This window comes from Phycodurus eques, chromosome 5, assembly GCF_024500275.1.
Source record: "Phycodurus eques isolate BA_2022a chromosome 5, UOR_Pequ_1.1, whole genome shotgun sequence".
Taxonomy (NCBI): Eukaryota; Metazoa; Chordata; class Actinopteri; order Syngnathiformes; family Syngnathidae; genus Phycodurus; species Phycodurus eques.
The window spans coordinates 27,871,181-27,886,511 of record NC_084529.1 but is presented as its reverse complement, the minus strand read 5'-3'; positions in this window follow the sequence as shown (position 1 = coordinate 27,886,511).

Below are 15,331 nucleotides of genomic sequence, written 5' to 3'. Positions count from 1 at the left end.
TGTCACACTATACCGTCACACAAATTCCCAGTCGCAGCTGTTGTCATACATTTCGTACGTCGAGGTGAGATGAGCAAAGTCAGCAAGGTCATTATCTGGTTTGTTCTACCATTTTTTGTGCAAGAGAGAGCAGCTCATTTAAAAGTGTGTCTGCATTAATCACAGTGTTGCATCAAAGTATGATAATCACCTGAACACTATTAAAATAAAAGTGGCAGCCCGGGGGAAATCTTACCTTACTCTTTAATTGTTTTGAGGCTTTGATAGGCTTTTTTTTTTTAAATCTAAGATTAATTTATGCATCCTTAAATAACTCAATATATGATTAATAAGCTCGAGACTGAAGCAGTTATAACAAGTGGTTGGTCATCACCTCATTAGACGGTCTTAGAAAGATGCAGTTTGTAAGCGTGTCTTTGCCTGAGTGGGTAGCACAAAAATTAACAGCGGAAGGCTCGCAGAGATGACAATTACAGGGCTGCTGGCTAATAATTGTGAACGTGCGCGCTGTCCTCAAGTCACAGTTATTTGAGTGATGGATTAGTGATTGCAGTTGACCTTGTCAGTTGTTGCAGCCGCAATCCCAAAATCATTCAGCGTTGATTTGTGCGAGGACCAACAAAAGACAACTATGGCTGTGAGGCCACCGGAGACTTGCTAAATGTCTGCTAATGTGTAAACAAGACATCACTCCTCTGCTGCTCTCATGTTTGTTTGCCTCCTAAAAGCCCACCCATGGGTCTTGACCCCCGTCCCAGCGACACCCTCTGTTGCTAAATGGAATGTTTCTTCTCAGAAAGTGCGCGTCACACTTATGTGTATGTGTGTGTGAACAAGAGGATGAGGGTGTGTGATCGGGAATGAGAGGGGAGGGGGGTGGATTTCATCACTGCATCAAATGAGGTTGAGCGCAGGGACCCTTTTGTCACAGAGTGGGACTCATCTGCCAGTGGTGAGCTGTGAGGTCCTGAGGGAAAGAGGAACAAAGGTGCTAAAAGGCTGTGTGACAATGAGGGGAACCTTCAAGTGTGGGACACAGGCTGCACGGGACAAGCTGTGCCAATCATGCTGCAATTACTGTTTTGTGCAAGGCAGACGCCTCACGTGGGTTTTGGCGGAAACGTGCAAGGACGCAGGCGGCTGCGATCCGGGGCCTTGCTTTTGTACAGCTGACCTGAACCTCATCGTGTCATATAAATGCATAAATAACCTGGTCGGCATGTAAGTCACATAGTGCAAAAAATGTGTTACACAATGACGGCAAGACGGAAAAAAAAATCTTACATTGCGGATCACCCGTTAAATGAGTCCTTACGAGACCTCAAGCAAGGTTTATATGAAAAAATAATGCACAATTACCCGAAATATTTGGGGTTAATGTGACTTTTTTTTAGGATAAATACTGCTTATGAAAATAATGCGCTTCAACCTTGATTTACTGACCAACAACTTTAAATTACTGTATATGGTTTTTAAGTAGTGCATATTTGCAGCGTTTTACTGCTGGAAAATGGTCCACTTCAACCATAAAGTGTGTGCATTTTTTGTATGATTTCCTACAAGCAAATGTTATTGTGTGCATTTAGGAGTTGTAAATTGGACTTCACAAATTATACAACTGAAAGCTGATACATGTGTCAGAAACTACAACATACAGTCCACCAATGAAATCTAATGACAGTTATTAAAGAGCTGCATATAAAAATGAATTGACATGCGGATATTCAAGAGTTTAAAATCGGTCTTCATAAATGATAATTGACCAATCAAAGACTACAACATGCGCCAATGAAGTCCAATTCGAGCTGTTAACTCACTCAGTCCGCCATGTTAACATGGATATTTGAATTCAATAGCCATCAATGGCAGTGAATGAGCGAGCAGTATATAAAAATGAATGAACAAAATTCTGAATAATAAATACATTGTTAAATAACATCGCTGATGGTTTCAATCAAAAGTAAGCATTGCACTATTATATTTGTGAGGGCAAAGTTACAGCTCTTTTGTGTACAGTAGAATCCCATTAGAATTTGCAGGTGTGTCTGATGTTCTCAACAATGACTGCAGTACATTTAGAAAATAAAATAAACTGTCTCGCGATTGAAAGATGAAATATTCACGGAAAGAACCAAGTTCAGTTTTCTTTGAGTCTACTGTAAAAGAGACAAAACGGAAGAATTGGAGTGAAATCTCAGTCATATAAGTAAAAGAAGAGTAAAAAAAAAAACAAGCACACAAAAGATAAATTCTGTGGATGAATATAACAAACGGTGGAAGCAAAAAGGTTGTATACATATGCTGAAATGTCGCTATCATCTCAAAGGCGTTAAGGTTTGTGCATGGCTAAAGGATGAGTAAAATAAACAAAGATGCAGGAATTTGTCCATATCCAACCCTAAGCGATATGACCACTGTAATGAGGAGTCAAGTGAGAATGGGAATTATCGTAATGATAACAAAGGTCTGTGCGCCATATAGCTCGGGGCTGCATTGTAGGGCATTACCATAAAGATGTGATGTGCTTGTATTGCAGGGGACTTGAGTGAGAGCAGCCCAAAGAGATAATAACTATTAGTAGATGACAGTGCTTTGTGGGATTCCAGCTGTGGAACCCAAATTTCCATACAGATAGAATGGCTCTGGGTGGATGATATGCATACACTGGGGGGAAGGGCACTGAAGTGAGCGCTATGTCTGGGCGTTCAACAACTCAGATGGGGTCTGGAGGTGGCGAGTCTCAATGAGTTCTCGGTGTCCCCCGTTGGAGTTGAAGGTGAAGCGAGAGCTTCTGCTTTGAACGTTCTGCAAGTCCCGGCCGGGAGAGGAACTCTCCAGAGTACTGAACTAACTTTCTGTCGCTCTGTTGACAGTTTCCCAAGCAGGAAGTGAAAATATGACTGGGTGTCTGAATAGAGGACCAGACATTCACCAGATGAGAGGCAGTGCATTCTTTTCAAAAGAGCTGGCAAAAATAGATTGCAGAACTGAAAATTGTTCGTGAAAAAAGAGCTACAGGGAGACCGGCGTCAGTTGTATTACTTGGAAATGATCCAATCAGGAGCAAGTTAGGAATCACCTGATTCACTCTGCACATGCTCAGTTTAGTCTCAGTCCACACATGGAGAAGTGGCCTGAAGCAGAAGCAGCATGAATTGTGTGGGAAAACATAATTTTGAGGTAAGAAAGTATTTTTTTTTTTAAAAAAATTTATTTACTCAAATTATTTCGTGAATATATTGCTTGCTTCCTCGTTGAACTACTCACCAAACATATCACGTTGATTATGTGTCTGTGTATGTTTTCATTCCGATTGCTTGTGGTAAGCCAAGTTAGCTCGTTGCTCATGCACTCAGGGAAACTTGTAACAAAGAAAATGTGACAACTTCCCCCAAGCTTAATTTGACAGAATACATGAGGACAAATTTGAGTACTTCTTTTTTTTATTTCAGCATTCCGAGGTCCCAGAAGAGAACGACTGATTGCGGAATGACACTAGACATTTGAAAGGGGGTAGCACTGATGTAAAAGTCCAAGGAAAGTCAGTCAGATATGTAGCAATTTTGTGTGATATAAGAAGATCAGGGATCAAGCGAACTTCCACATGTACAAATACACACTGAAATGTTCGATTGTTGAAAGTAGTCCACAGTTGCACCTTTTGTACAGTTATTATTCTAAATGTTCAAATGTTAGTGTAGTTTAAACTCCTGTACTCTACAGAACCACATCAATTTTGTTTAAAAGTTTTGAACAAAAATCTTTCACTGTCTTATAGCATTGTTATGGTCTTTATTTCATAATATTATATTTCACCACAAGGTATGGTACAACTGACCTCTGGGCTCAACTGTAACATTTAACTCCTTCTATTTGACATTAAGCCATGCTTTTTCAGTTTGTGTCGCGCAGGCATTTTCTATGGCATTTATTAGCAGACACTTGAAGCGAGTTTGTATAAATCAGTTTGAACCCGCTGGGTTAAAAGAGCTCAAAGTGAGAGATAGAAATGTCAAAAATGTTACAAATCCCTCCGGCCGGTCTCCCCTAAACGGGCTACCCAAAGGGGTACCATACAATCCAAACGCAAAAAAAAAAAAAAAAATCTGCTTTTGAAACATTTGACAACACTCCCTGTTGGTTATTGTTATTGTTACTGTCTGATGCATTCAGGGCCAAGCAAAACAGAGCTTTATTGGTTTTGTATTTCTGTATGGGTTCTCATTTTACCGTGTAGGTTTACATAATGTTGCCAAGTGCATGAAAACAAAACAGCCGCATTAGTCCAATTGAGTAAATAAAAGATGCAAAGTGTATTTCAAAGTGGCATCAGTTGCTTAAATACTATATATAATAAGGGTCAGCTTGGACCTAATCATAAATGTACTGAATTAAGCTTGTGTGATTGTTCCATCATGACCCAGAAAGGACGTGATGATATATTCAGGGCTGGGAAGGTAGGTGTGATGAGTTATCCATGAGAGAAGGTTAGTTTAATTATAGCAGTGCTGGAGAAATTAAGTTTGCCATCATCTGCCCTCTATTAGAAAGCTGCAAGTTTTGTGTCAACAAACTAGGCCTCAGCATTTCAACAGGCAAGGGGGACAAGGTCTCGGGAGTGTTTCCACAACGTCCAGCAGCAGGCATGTTGTGTGCATTTATGTAAGGTGTAAAATTAACACAGCGGAGACACAGATAGTGAGAGCAGGAAGCATGGGGACACCAATCACCCTCTAATTATCCCCCCAATGTGCAAACTGCCCAACTCACTGTCATTGATAGATTCTCCTGACCCATTAACACAACACAGACCACAATGGGCTGGAGGCAGGACGGTAGCAGACGACTACGCCGTGGATCAGCCGAAGTAAGACCAAACATCTGGGGGCCGCTGTGAAATTAAAGAACTGAGAAAGTGAACCAATCCTGTTACAGCTCCCCATTAATAGCCTGGCAGCTTCACAAGTGAGGTAATGCACCATTCGATTTCATTTGGTATTAAAGAAACACCCCTTGGCATCTCTCTCTGGCTCTTGCACTCCTTTTCAAGATGCTCTTTTACCTCAGAGTGATGTATTAAGCCATTTAAATTAACAATGGAATGACTTATTCTCATACATGGCTGCATTGTTTCCTCGGATGCTTTCCGGAGTGGGACGTGAGTTTAGCATGCGGCAACCTCAGGCTGGGCAGCGAGGCATGCAGACAGCCCAAACATGGCAGGCATTCATATGGGGTCATTACAATGGAGAAATGAGCTAAGAATATGGCTGAGCCCCATTAGAGGACAGGAAAACTATATGAAGTTAATTAATGTTAGGAGCCACCAGGGCCAGGCCTCGCCAATGTGACGCTCCCCTCCATCAACAATTTACATACAGTACGCCGACAAAAAAGTCAAATAGCAAAAGTTTTTAACATTTCCTTGAATTTATAAGATGACATGATACACAATTTAAAATAGAAACTACAACATGTTCTTCATTTCAGATGGTCACTGCCAGACAAAGCCTGTGAGTAACTTACTGTTGCAGCACCTCACGGGACAAACCAACAACTTGACCTCTCTTTCTCCCATTTCCCCCCCTTTTTTTCTTCTTCCCTGTGTTCCGGACACTTTTGGTTGTCTTGACATTTTTCCAGAGTTCTCTGGTGTCACTTCAGTAAATTTGCCCCTCCCCCAACAGAAAACGCACAGTAAACCAATCAGCCAGAGGAGGGAGGATTTTGTATTATCATTTGTAATAATATTCTCAGAAAATTGATGGATGGATGGATGGTCTTTATTTGAATTTGAATCTGTTTTCCATGTTAAAAGTTAGTCGTCAAGTTATTGCTAATATGTGTAGCTTCTCCTCTTGAAAGAGATTGAGTCGGTGACAGAAGATTTCGTCTGGATATTAACTCAATGACCAAGAAGCATCTTCCTATTGTCTCATTTTATTTGAGCATTCAGCAGTTTGACAGTTCATTAAGAAGTTTCATTCCTTACTCTTGTCTGGAGCACTGAATTGCTTTAAGTGCATTGGCATCTACATTTTAATTATATTGAGGATGCTGAGAAATATCTACAAAAACAACATGAGAAAATATGTTCAGGGTGTACCCCGCCTCCTGCCCGATGACAGCTGGGATAGGCTCCAGCACGCCCGCGACCCGAGTGAGGAGAAGCGGCTCAGAAAATGGATGGATGGATGGATGTATTTACATGTTCCTTTTGCTCTTTAATATTGCAATGAACTGTTATGTGTGTTTCTTGTTGTGTGTTGTGAAAGCATGAAGTGTTCTGTTGTGTTCTGTTGTGCTTCGCGCTGTTAATTCAGGGGGGCGTTGGATGCATCGCTCTGCACATTGTGGGGAAAACAGGAGACAGAGAAAGAGCCTTGAAGTGAGTTCATTTCAAAATACTGCAGATAGTTTGCCTTTCTCCTCTTCTTTGATTTAAATGTAAGGCCTTGAGGCCGTGGCACCCTTCGAATTAACCCTACGGGCGGCCAGCCCTGGGAGCCACAAATAAAAGTGTCGAAACTGATCAATTAAGACAGTTACACACAAAAAGTAACGATTCTCAGTCAGCCAATCAACAGACAGCAGCGTGTCTAGCTCCACCCTAACTCAAGCATTTGTCCAAGTGCAGTCGGACCTCCATCCATCCATTTGCCGTATCGCTTCTCCTCACTAGGGTCGCGGGCGGGCTGGAGCCTATCCCAGCTATCTTCGGGCGACAGGCGGGGTACACCCTGAACTGGTCGCCAGCCGATCGCAGGGCACAGATAAACAAACAACCATTCGCACTCACATGCACACCAAGGGGCAATTTAGTGTCTTCAATTAACCTACCATGCATGTTTTTGGGATGTGGTAGGAAACCGGAGTACCCGGAGAAAACCCACGCAGGCACGGGGAGAACATGCAAACTCCACACAGGCGGGGGCGGGATTTGAACCCTGGTCCTCAGAACTGTGAGGTAGATGTGCTAACCAGTCGGTCACCGTGCCGCGCAGTGAGACCATAAAAGTTTAGTATGTTGTGGGACCAATCTTGTAACCCAATTTACGCGTACATCAAATCAAATTTCTCCATTGAAAATAACTGAAATGAGTTTAATCCTTTCCAGCCACCCAAAAACCATTCCCCCCTTTTTTTAATCAAGAAAAACAACATTGTAGTTAAAACATAATAAGACATCATAAGAAAATTGAAAGAAATAAACTGTTTTATTACTGTAGTATTTGTGTGTTGTATGTGTGCCTTTAAGGGGCGTGGCCTAGTGAGCGATGTCAGGAGCTGTAGTCTGTTTGTCTGCATGTGAGCACTTGTGTGAGTCGTGGTCTACAGCAGCTCCTTGAGAGTGTTCTCATTTTGTATTTGTGTGTTTGACTGTTTTTCTCAGCTAAAATTGCATCCGCGACTGTGGCTCATCTTGCCCACACGTGATGGCATTACAGTACCTTACCTTTTATTTTCCCTTTTCTCAAGCAATGGCGTATCTGAAGCTTACTCGTAACTCAAATTTGGTCTCGCAACACTAAGCAAATAAATAAATAAATAAAAATCAACCAAGCGACGGCTCGTAACTTGAAAAACTCATAATATTGGGGCACTCGTAATTCAAGATACCACTGTCATGCATTTACTGTAATTTTAAAAAATGCTCTCTGGAGCCGAGTAAATAGATACGGCCACTATTGCGTCTCAATAACACAAACAAATCATGTGTGGTCTTTTGTTTGTCTGCTGATATGTTAGATAGCAGGTGACTTCCTGGTTCATGGAGAAAGAGGTTAGCTGTTAGGAATAGATGGATTGGACTTTACCATTTATATTCTGGAGCAAGGGCAACGGTTCCATCGTGCCTAGAATGACAAAAAGAAACAATACATTTGTCTTGGAAAAGTAAAAAAAAATCATGGAAGGCCATATTTGTGTTTGCCTGTTCGTATCCTAGTCATCTTGATGAAACCCAACCATTTCCGAGATGTTAGGATTAGACTATAGCATTTGTATAACGTGGGGGGCAGGCAGTTCCTTTGGGAAATACCAAAATTTAGGGTTCTTTCTCGGCCCCCCCAAATCCTGGCAAGTAACAGAACAAACAATAGGTGATCAAAACAATAGCTTTCCGCTTGGCAGAGGTACAAAGTGGCTTTGTTTAGCGCTCTAGGGCTTGTTATGAACTTCAGCAGTAGCTTGTAAATCTCATATTAGTGCTCCTCATGCGCTCTGTGAGTGATGCAGAGCGCTAAATCATTCACACGGAGGCCTTGGTCAGCTGAATACAAATGAGGATACAGTGGGTGCTCCGTCAGTCCCTCAGGGGGTGTACAGGAATAGATGTGAGAAAAGCACAGTTTGATTGATGCCGCTACTCTCTGAGTAATGACTGGTTCAGAGGTCAAACTACTTCAGCGGCATGCATTATATCATTAATTACAGACATCAATAAACAATAGGACACAGCACATATGTTTTAAGTGCGTCTATCCAGCTGCATTATTTCACAATTATTCACTGCGACGCTGCAGATTGAAGAATACGAGAGAAAAAAGGGCAACAGTCTGCTCCAGAGCGCTGTTGATCGCATCAGGATATCGCTCTCGAAAACTGTGGCGTAGTAATTACACGTGATAATAGCAGCACATTTGGATTTCACAGTTACATATGCAATTAAAATATTATTCATTACCTCTTAAATAAAAGCCTGGCTCTCAAATCCCATTAAATTTGGGATAATTGTGTGTGTTTAATTATAAGCAGAGAGGCAGGAGGGAAGGAAGGAAGGAAAGAAGGAAGGAAGGAAGTTTGGGAGAAAGTGAGGCAGAATGTGACCTAGATTGTGGAAGGAGGCATTTTGTTTCAAAAGTGACCTTGCGGGGAAACCTCAGCTTGGAATAGCTCAGCTTACTTTGACACTGCGTGTAGCTCACTTCAGGGCCTGCTTGAATGGAGCCTGCAGCCACGGAGAGCGTCCCAAAATGTCCACCATTTCTGCGGTGAAAGTTATTGCGTAATATAATGTGCTGTAAAAACAAAAGCAACTGTGCTCTGTACAGGGAAAACAGAATCGTATAATAGTAAAAATAAAAACAACTAGAGATGCTGCATGGCATTTATTTGATGGGGTAGTACATTTACTGATAGTTTGTGAAACATAATTCAACTGGATATAGACCAGAAATGAGAACAGAAGTATGTTGGTCATGTTGTTTGGCCATTTAAGTATATTGAATATACTTTTCTCTCCAGTACATTCTGCATGCTTTTCAGTTTTATTCCAAAGTATATTCAAAGGGCACATATAGTAGGCATCTAAAATTGGCCAATAAATTGGGGTGTATTGGAGGGACAGAAATGGTTGAACTTTATAAAGGATTATTGTTTTAGGATTCTTTTGGCTTGCTCAACTGTGGCTTTTGTTTTCTTCACACAGAGATTGTGCCTAAAGCCAGGTAGAATAAATCTTGTCTAATGTGAGCAAAGTTAGGGGAAGCTACAGTAAACATGGTTAAGTCAGGTAAACTGATCTAACACAAGGTTAATTAAGACGAGCTTAATTTAGGCAAACTAAAATGATCTACGGCACGGTGGGCGACTGGTTAGCACATCTGCCTCATAGTTCTGAGGACCCGGGTTCAAATCCGACCTCGCCTGTGTGGAGTTTGCGTGTTTTCGCCGTGCCTGCGTGGGTTTTCTCCGGGTACTCCGGTTTCCTCCCACATCCCAAAAACATGCATGCTAGGTTAATTGAAGACTCTAAATTGTCCGTAGGTGTGAATGTGAGTGCAAATGGTTATTTGTTTCTATGTGCCCTGCGATTGGCTGGTGACCAGTTCAGGGTGTACCCCGCCTCTCGCCCGAAGATAGTTGGGACAGGCTTGAGCACGCCCCCGACCCTAGCGAGGATAAGCAGTATGGAAAATGAATGAATGAATAAAATGATCTAGGATAATGGCATTAATAATCTAATCCCAAGACCTTTTCCATTAAACATTTTAACTGAACAACTGTGTGCAATTTTTGGATGTTTATTTACATAAGAGCGAATTGGTGCTGAAAACTCAACGTAAGAAAATAGGTCTAAAAGTTTCTGACAACAAGACAGTTTTAATTTCTGTCTTTTAGTTTAATATGTATCAATGGAGGACATGGTTGTGAAAGTGTGTCAAGTGGCCATCATGCAGTGCACGCAGGAGTACTGTATGTCACAACCAAGCGTACAATCGTTGACCACAGCTGTGGTATTTGCAAAGAAAGGTAAGAAGCGAAGTGTACATGTACTTAATTTCGTCTGCATCCAGTGGAGTCGTAACCCTTGTGTACGTCAAAGTTAATGACAAAAAAAAAAGGGCATTCAAAGGCAGCTAAGATGGCAATTAAAAGATCACACAAGGTGCAAACCCCAATTCTGATGAAGTTGGGATGTTTGGGAAATACAAACAGAATACAATGATTTTTAAATCCTTTTCAACATATATTCAATTGGATACACTACAAAGACATGATATTTAATGTTAAAACTGTATATTTAATGTTAAAACTGATGAATGCTCTTGTTTTTTTGTGTTTTTTTGTTGTTGTTGCAAATATTCTCTCATTTTGAATTTGATGCCTGCAACAAGGGCCAAAAACGCTGAGATAGGGGCAACAAAAGACGAGGAAAGTTGAGGAATGCTCAAACATCTGTTTGGAAGATTCCAATGGCGAACAGGTTAATTGGAAACAGGTGAGTGCCGTGATTGGCTATAAGGAGCATCCCCGAAAGGCTCCGTTGTTCAAGAGCAAGGATGGGGTGGAGGTTCACCACTTTGTGAACAACTGCGTAGCAAAAGAGTGCAGGTCCTCGACTACCTGTCTGAAGCGCAAAATACAGCAACGGAGATCCCGGACTGTTGAGCAGCTGAGGTTGTACGTCAAGCAAGAATGGAAAAGAATTCCACCTAGAAAGCTTCTACAATTATTGCCCTAAGTTCAGAAACAGAGCAAAGTGGCCAACTCGTTAGCACATTCACCTCACAGTTCTGCTACTACCACCACTGATGAAAACACCAAACTGCTACAGCGGGCTTTAGCGCAAAGCCAGGGACGTAACTGGAAGGCTGCACTGGACTGAACTGCAGTTGGGGACAGAGAAACGTCAAAAACGTTTATATGGGCAAGGGAATGATATGCTTACTAAAACTGCCTAGCCTAAACTCTTACATGCTGATGGCTTCATGTCTGCTCAAATGATACCTGTAACGAAATAGAGAAAACAAAAGTGTATGGTGACGTTTTGGACACCCTCTATAGGCAAACAATTCACAGAAGACAAATGATTGTACAAGCAACTCAAGGGATATAAGGTGTTTCAAATGTGCTCCTTGTCATCCCGACCAAGGAGCCACTTAATGGATTCTTCCTGATTTCCAAATTAATATTATTTTAGCATCCATTTCATTTAAGATCTGCATCCACTCTGACACCAAAACTAGACTTTTACCCAGAATTTTCGGCGGCCTGCCTGTAAGATATAAGCTGTTGGCCCGGTCTACCCCAGCCACCCCCCGCGGACTCTTTGAGAGCTGCTTGGTTCAGGCCGCTGGCTCCAACCTGCAGGCAGTCATAGGACAGGCCAAGCGGAGCTGTCTGCCACTCCTGTGCTTCATTAGGAAACAAAATATAAGGTTTCCACTCCATTAGGAATGACTTTAGGAGTGAAAGCACATAAGACGCCGACTCACCTCATCAACAATGCATTGCAATAACGGCGGAGGATGAATGAGTGTAAGCGGAAAGGGAGCGAGGGAATGGCATTAGCTTGTGTGCAATGTCTTTACAGCAGAGTGGAAAGGGAAAAAAAATCATTAATGCAATAAAATGTGGTCAGATTAATCAAATGCCTCCAACTCTTATGAAAATATAACATGGGGAGAGTTTTCTATTACATCTAATGGTATCTAATCTAATAGTGGCAGTTAGAGGCTTGGGCATCTATTCATTGTGAGGCACAATTTAGGAAGTTTAAAGGGAAGCACTGAAGCATGAGTGCAACATAGCCGTCAGGAACACAGGCAGACATCTTTTGCTGCATTTTCCTTTCCCGCAACTCGTAAAAGCTCACCATTAAGAGTGCAGGTCAGGGGAGAAAACAGAGACGAGAGGCACCACATAATTAGCGTGTCATAATCAAAATGACCCACTCGGACATTTTATGATCAGCCAGACCAAATCACTGCGCCACTGGTGGCAATCTGTGGGCATGTTTTAACACCATTAACATAATGAAAATACAAACAAATGTTAATAGCCCACCTCTTCGCGCACAGACGAGGAGATGAAGCACAATGTTAATTTCACAGTGCAGTTTCACTAACCTATTCCTGAAAAAAAAACAAAAACCTCCTCCACCCCACGCCCCCTCCAAACCAAATGTAGAGAGAACAAAAAAAAGTATCCTTGTTTCTTCGAACAATCTCTGAAAAGCATCATTCCCATGCTGTCCATCTCCAGTGAGAGTCACCATGAAGGATCTCATTTTCAATTAAAAACTCATTTGCTTCCAAGTTAAAGTGAAATCATGTTGTGAATTAGCACACGAATATACATACTGGGAAGCACGCCAGTTTGGTCTGATTTATTTGGATTTTTCAACAAAATATATACATAAAAACAGGCATTGATGGTGTGAGAGCAATGATGCATAAGTGAAATGTAGATGAGAGAAAACATTTACCAACATCCAGCGTCAACGAACAACTGTATTGTGAACTCGTGTGGGAACGCTGCAATTTGTTTCTACTCATGCGGAGAACAAACAAATTAGTTTTTGCAAAGTTTCAAATAACACAAAACAACAAAAAGGTCACAGAACTGTTGCAACCTTTGCAGACGAACACTGTAGGATTGTTGGCGCATCGAAGAAAAGCATCATTTAGTAATCACAAATTCACTAGTCTCTTCCAGAAGTATTGGAACAATGAGGTAAAGTCTTATTTTCGCTGCAGACTGAAAACATTTGGGTTTGACTTAAAAGCAATATGAGCCACATGATCAACGTAATTATCGTTTTTATAATCTTTTATATTAGATTCTTTTTTATTGGGTTTATAATGACATATATTAGCATTTAGGGTATTTAGATCTGATGTAGATCTGATATCGGGAGATGCCTTTTGTTGAAATGCACTCATTTTTCATTTGAGCAAACGTTACGGAACATGTGCCGAGTATATTTGCTTTGTTGCCTAGGGATGTCTTATTATATTAATTATTCAAATAATAAATAGCACTGTCCACGCTCAGTTTAAAACCCCTGGAGAACGCACGAGGTCAAATTTGGCCACTGTTAATTGCTGCCACTTCTAGCCCCTGCATAGAGACACCTAGTGGATGAATATTGAACTGACATGAGCCAGAGCGGTTGTGACAAGATGGCTGACCGCATGCTGTTGTGTTGTGCTGGAAATCTACCCAAACAATATCGTCTTCTCAGGAAACCAGCGGTTGGTAAAATGGTGTATTTTTTTGATAATCTATTTAGTATTAGCTTGCCGAATGCCTAGAAGTACGTTTTATATTCATTTTGGATAAATTAGCGACGATGAGCTAGTTCAAAAAACAAGGGGCCAAAAATGACCCACACAACTACATTTAACATTGTTAAATGTAGTTGTGTGGTTGACTGATTATTTTCCTCAATTTAAAATAGTTTGCATTGACAGTGTTTGTTATTATGATTCTTTGAAATTATACGCCTAAAACCCAATGGGTAAAATTTGGCCCTAATACTATATTAGGGAATAAAGGGTTAAAATTGAAAAAGTGGATATTTTGGTATTCAGTGAACTTACAGCAGTCATTGAATGCATCGTTCATAATTTTCCAAAGAAGAAAAGGGTTCTTGGGTTCTCTAAGGTTAAGATTTGGGTTTTGCCTCTGAACAATACATTTGTACTAGAGGTGTAACTAATATGAAAACCAGAGAGCTGATGCAAGACACAGTATATGTGGTTGCTCAAAACGTTGTTTCCTGATAAGAACACCACAAGTTACACTTTTTCCATTGCAGCAAATAATAATATCGCGATCGCTAGCAGTTTTCACTTTCTTTGGAGCCACACTCTTTGGAGCCTAAAGGCAAAAAAAAAAAACGAAGATGTGACACACACACCCAATAATGTATATGCGGCACAAGAAAAAGCACAACTGAGACTTTTGCAGCCATGCCAAGACTGTTCATGAACCAAATACAGTGAATCAAGCGAGGTATTTTTACTTGGAAATGTTTCTACATAAAACAAATTGTTCATCAACCGGGTTATTCGTAAACTGAAGTTCCACCGTATTGTGGTCGCCGGGACGAGAAATAACAGTCTAGTCTGAACTTGAACATCTGAGAGAGGCGCAGCTCGCGCTTTACGGTTTTACACCAGAACTGCAATCAAGATTGTACAGAGTAAATGATTTGCTCATTTCACAAGGCCTTCTGACAAAGTGCTACAGCTGTTATTGATCCATTCTTTCAATTAAATAATGCTTTGCTCTGCCCTCCTTGTACATATCCAGAGACTTCATATGCAACATAATAACCCATTCTTTGTACACTGCTAACATTATCAGTCTGCATGCGAAATTAATTCCTCCGCTATTGCTGAAACAACTATAATTGCAAACTACACAGAGAGAGAGAGACATTAGAAAGGTTTAATATACATTTCCAGGTGTATTTTTCCATTTGTTCGAGTCAATAACATTTTTCATTAACATTTGTAATAAAAAAAAGCTATGTCCCCTGCTCATTTCCTTTTTAATTCAGAAATGAAATCAGCGCACTTTGCAAAATACCTATGTGGCCCACTTTTTCCATTTAATTCCGTTTAAGACATCCAAATGAGATTAATGTTGGCTATCAACAATAAAACATTTTAATTTACATATTTATCAGTTGAATGAGCCATGACTCACAATAGGTAAGATCTATTAACATGATTGCATGTTGATACAACACTTTAATATAATAGAAAATTGATATATGGATGATTATGAATACAAACTTTGATAGTGGGTAGCTCCTCAATTTTGATAGTTATCACTTTTATAGACTTGGTATTTGGACGGATGTCTATTAAATGACTCGGTGCGTGGGTACATTAGGTTGGTGCCTTTGTGTATCACTAAAGAAAATGCAGGGGGATTGTCAGCTTGCAAATAGATATACTCTGTAGTAGACAGACAGAGTCGCTGCTAGGGATCATTTTTCACTAAATCGGTTGCCAATACCAATACTGTTGGCTCACACAAGCCAGTTTCTTGAGATTAGTAACTCATTGTTTAGCTTTTGCAAGTAAAAAAA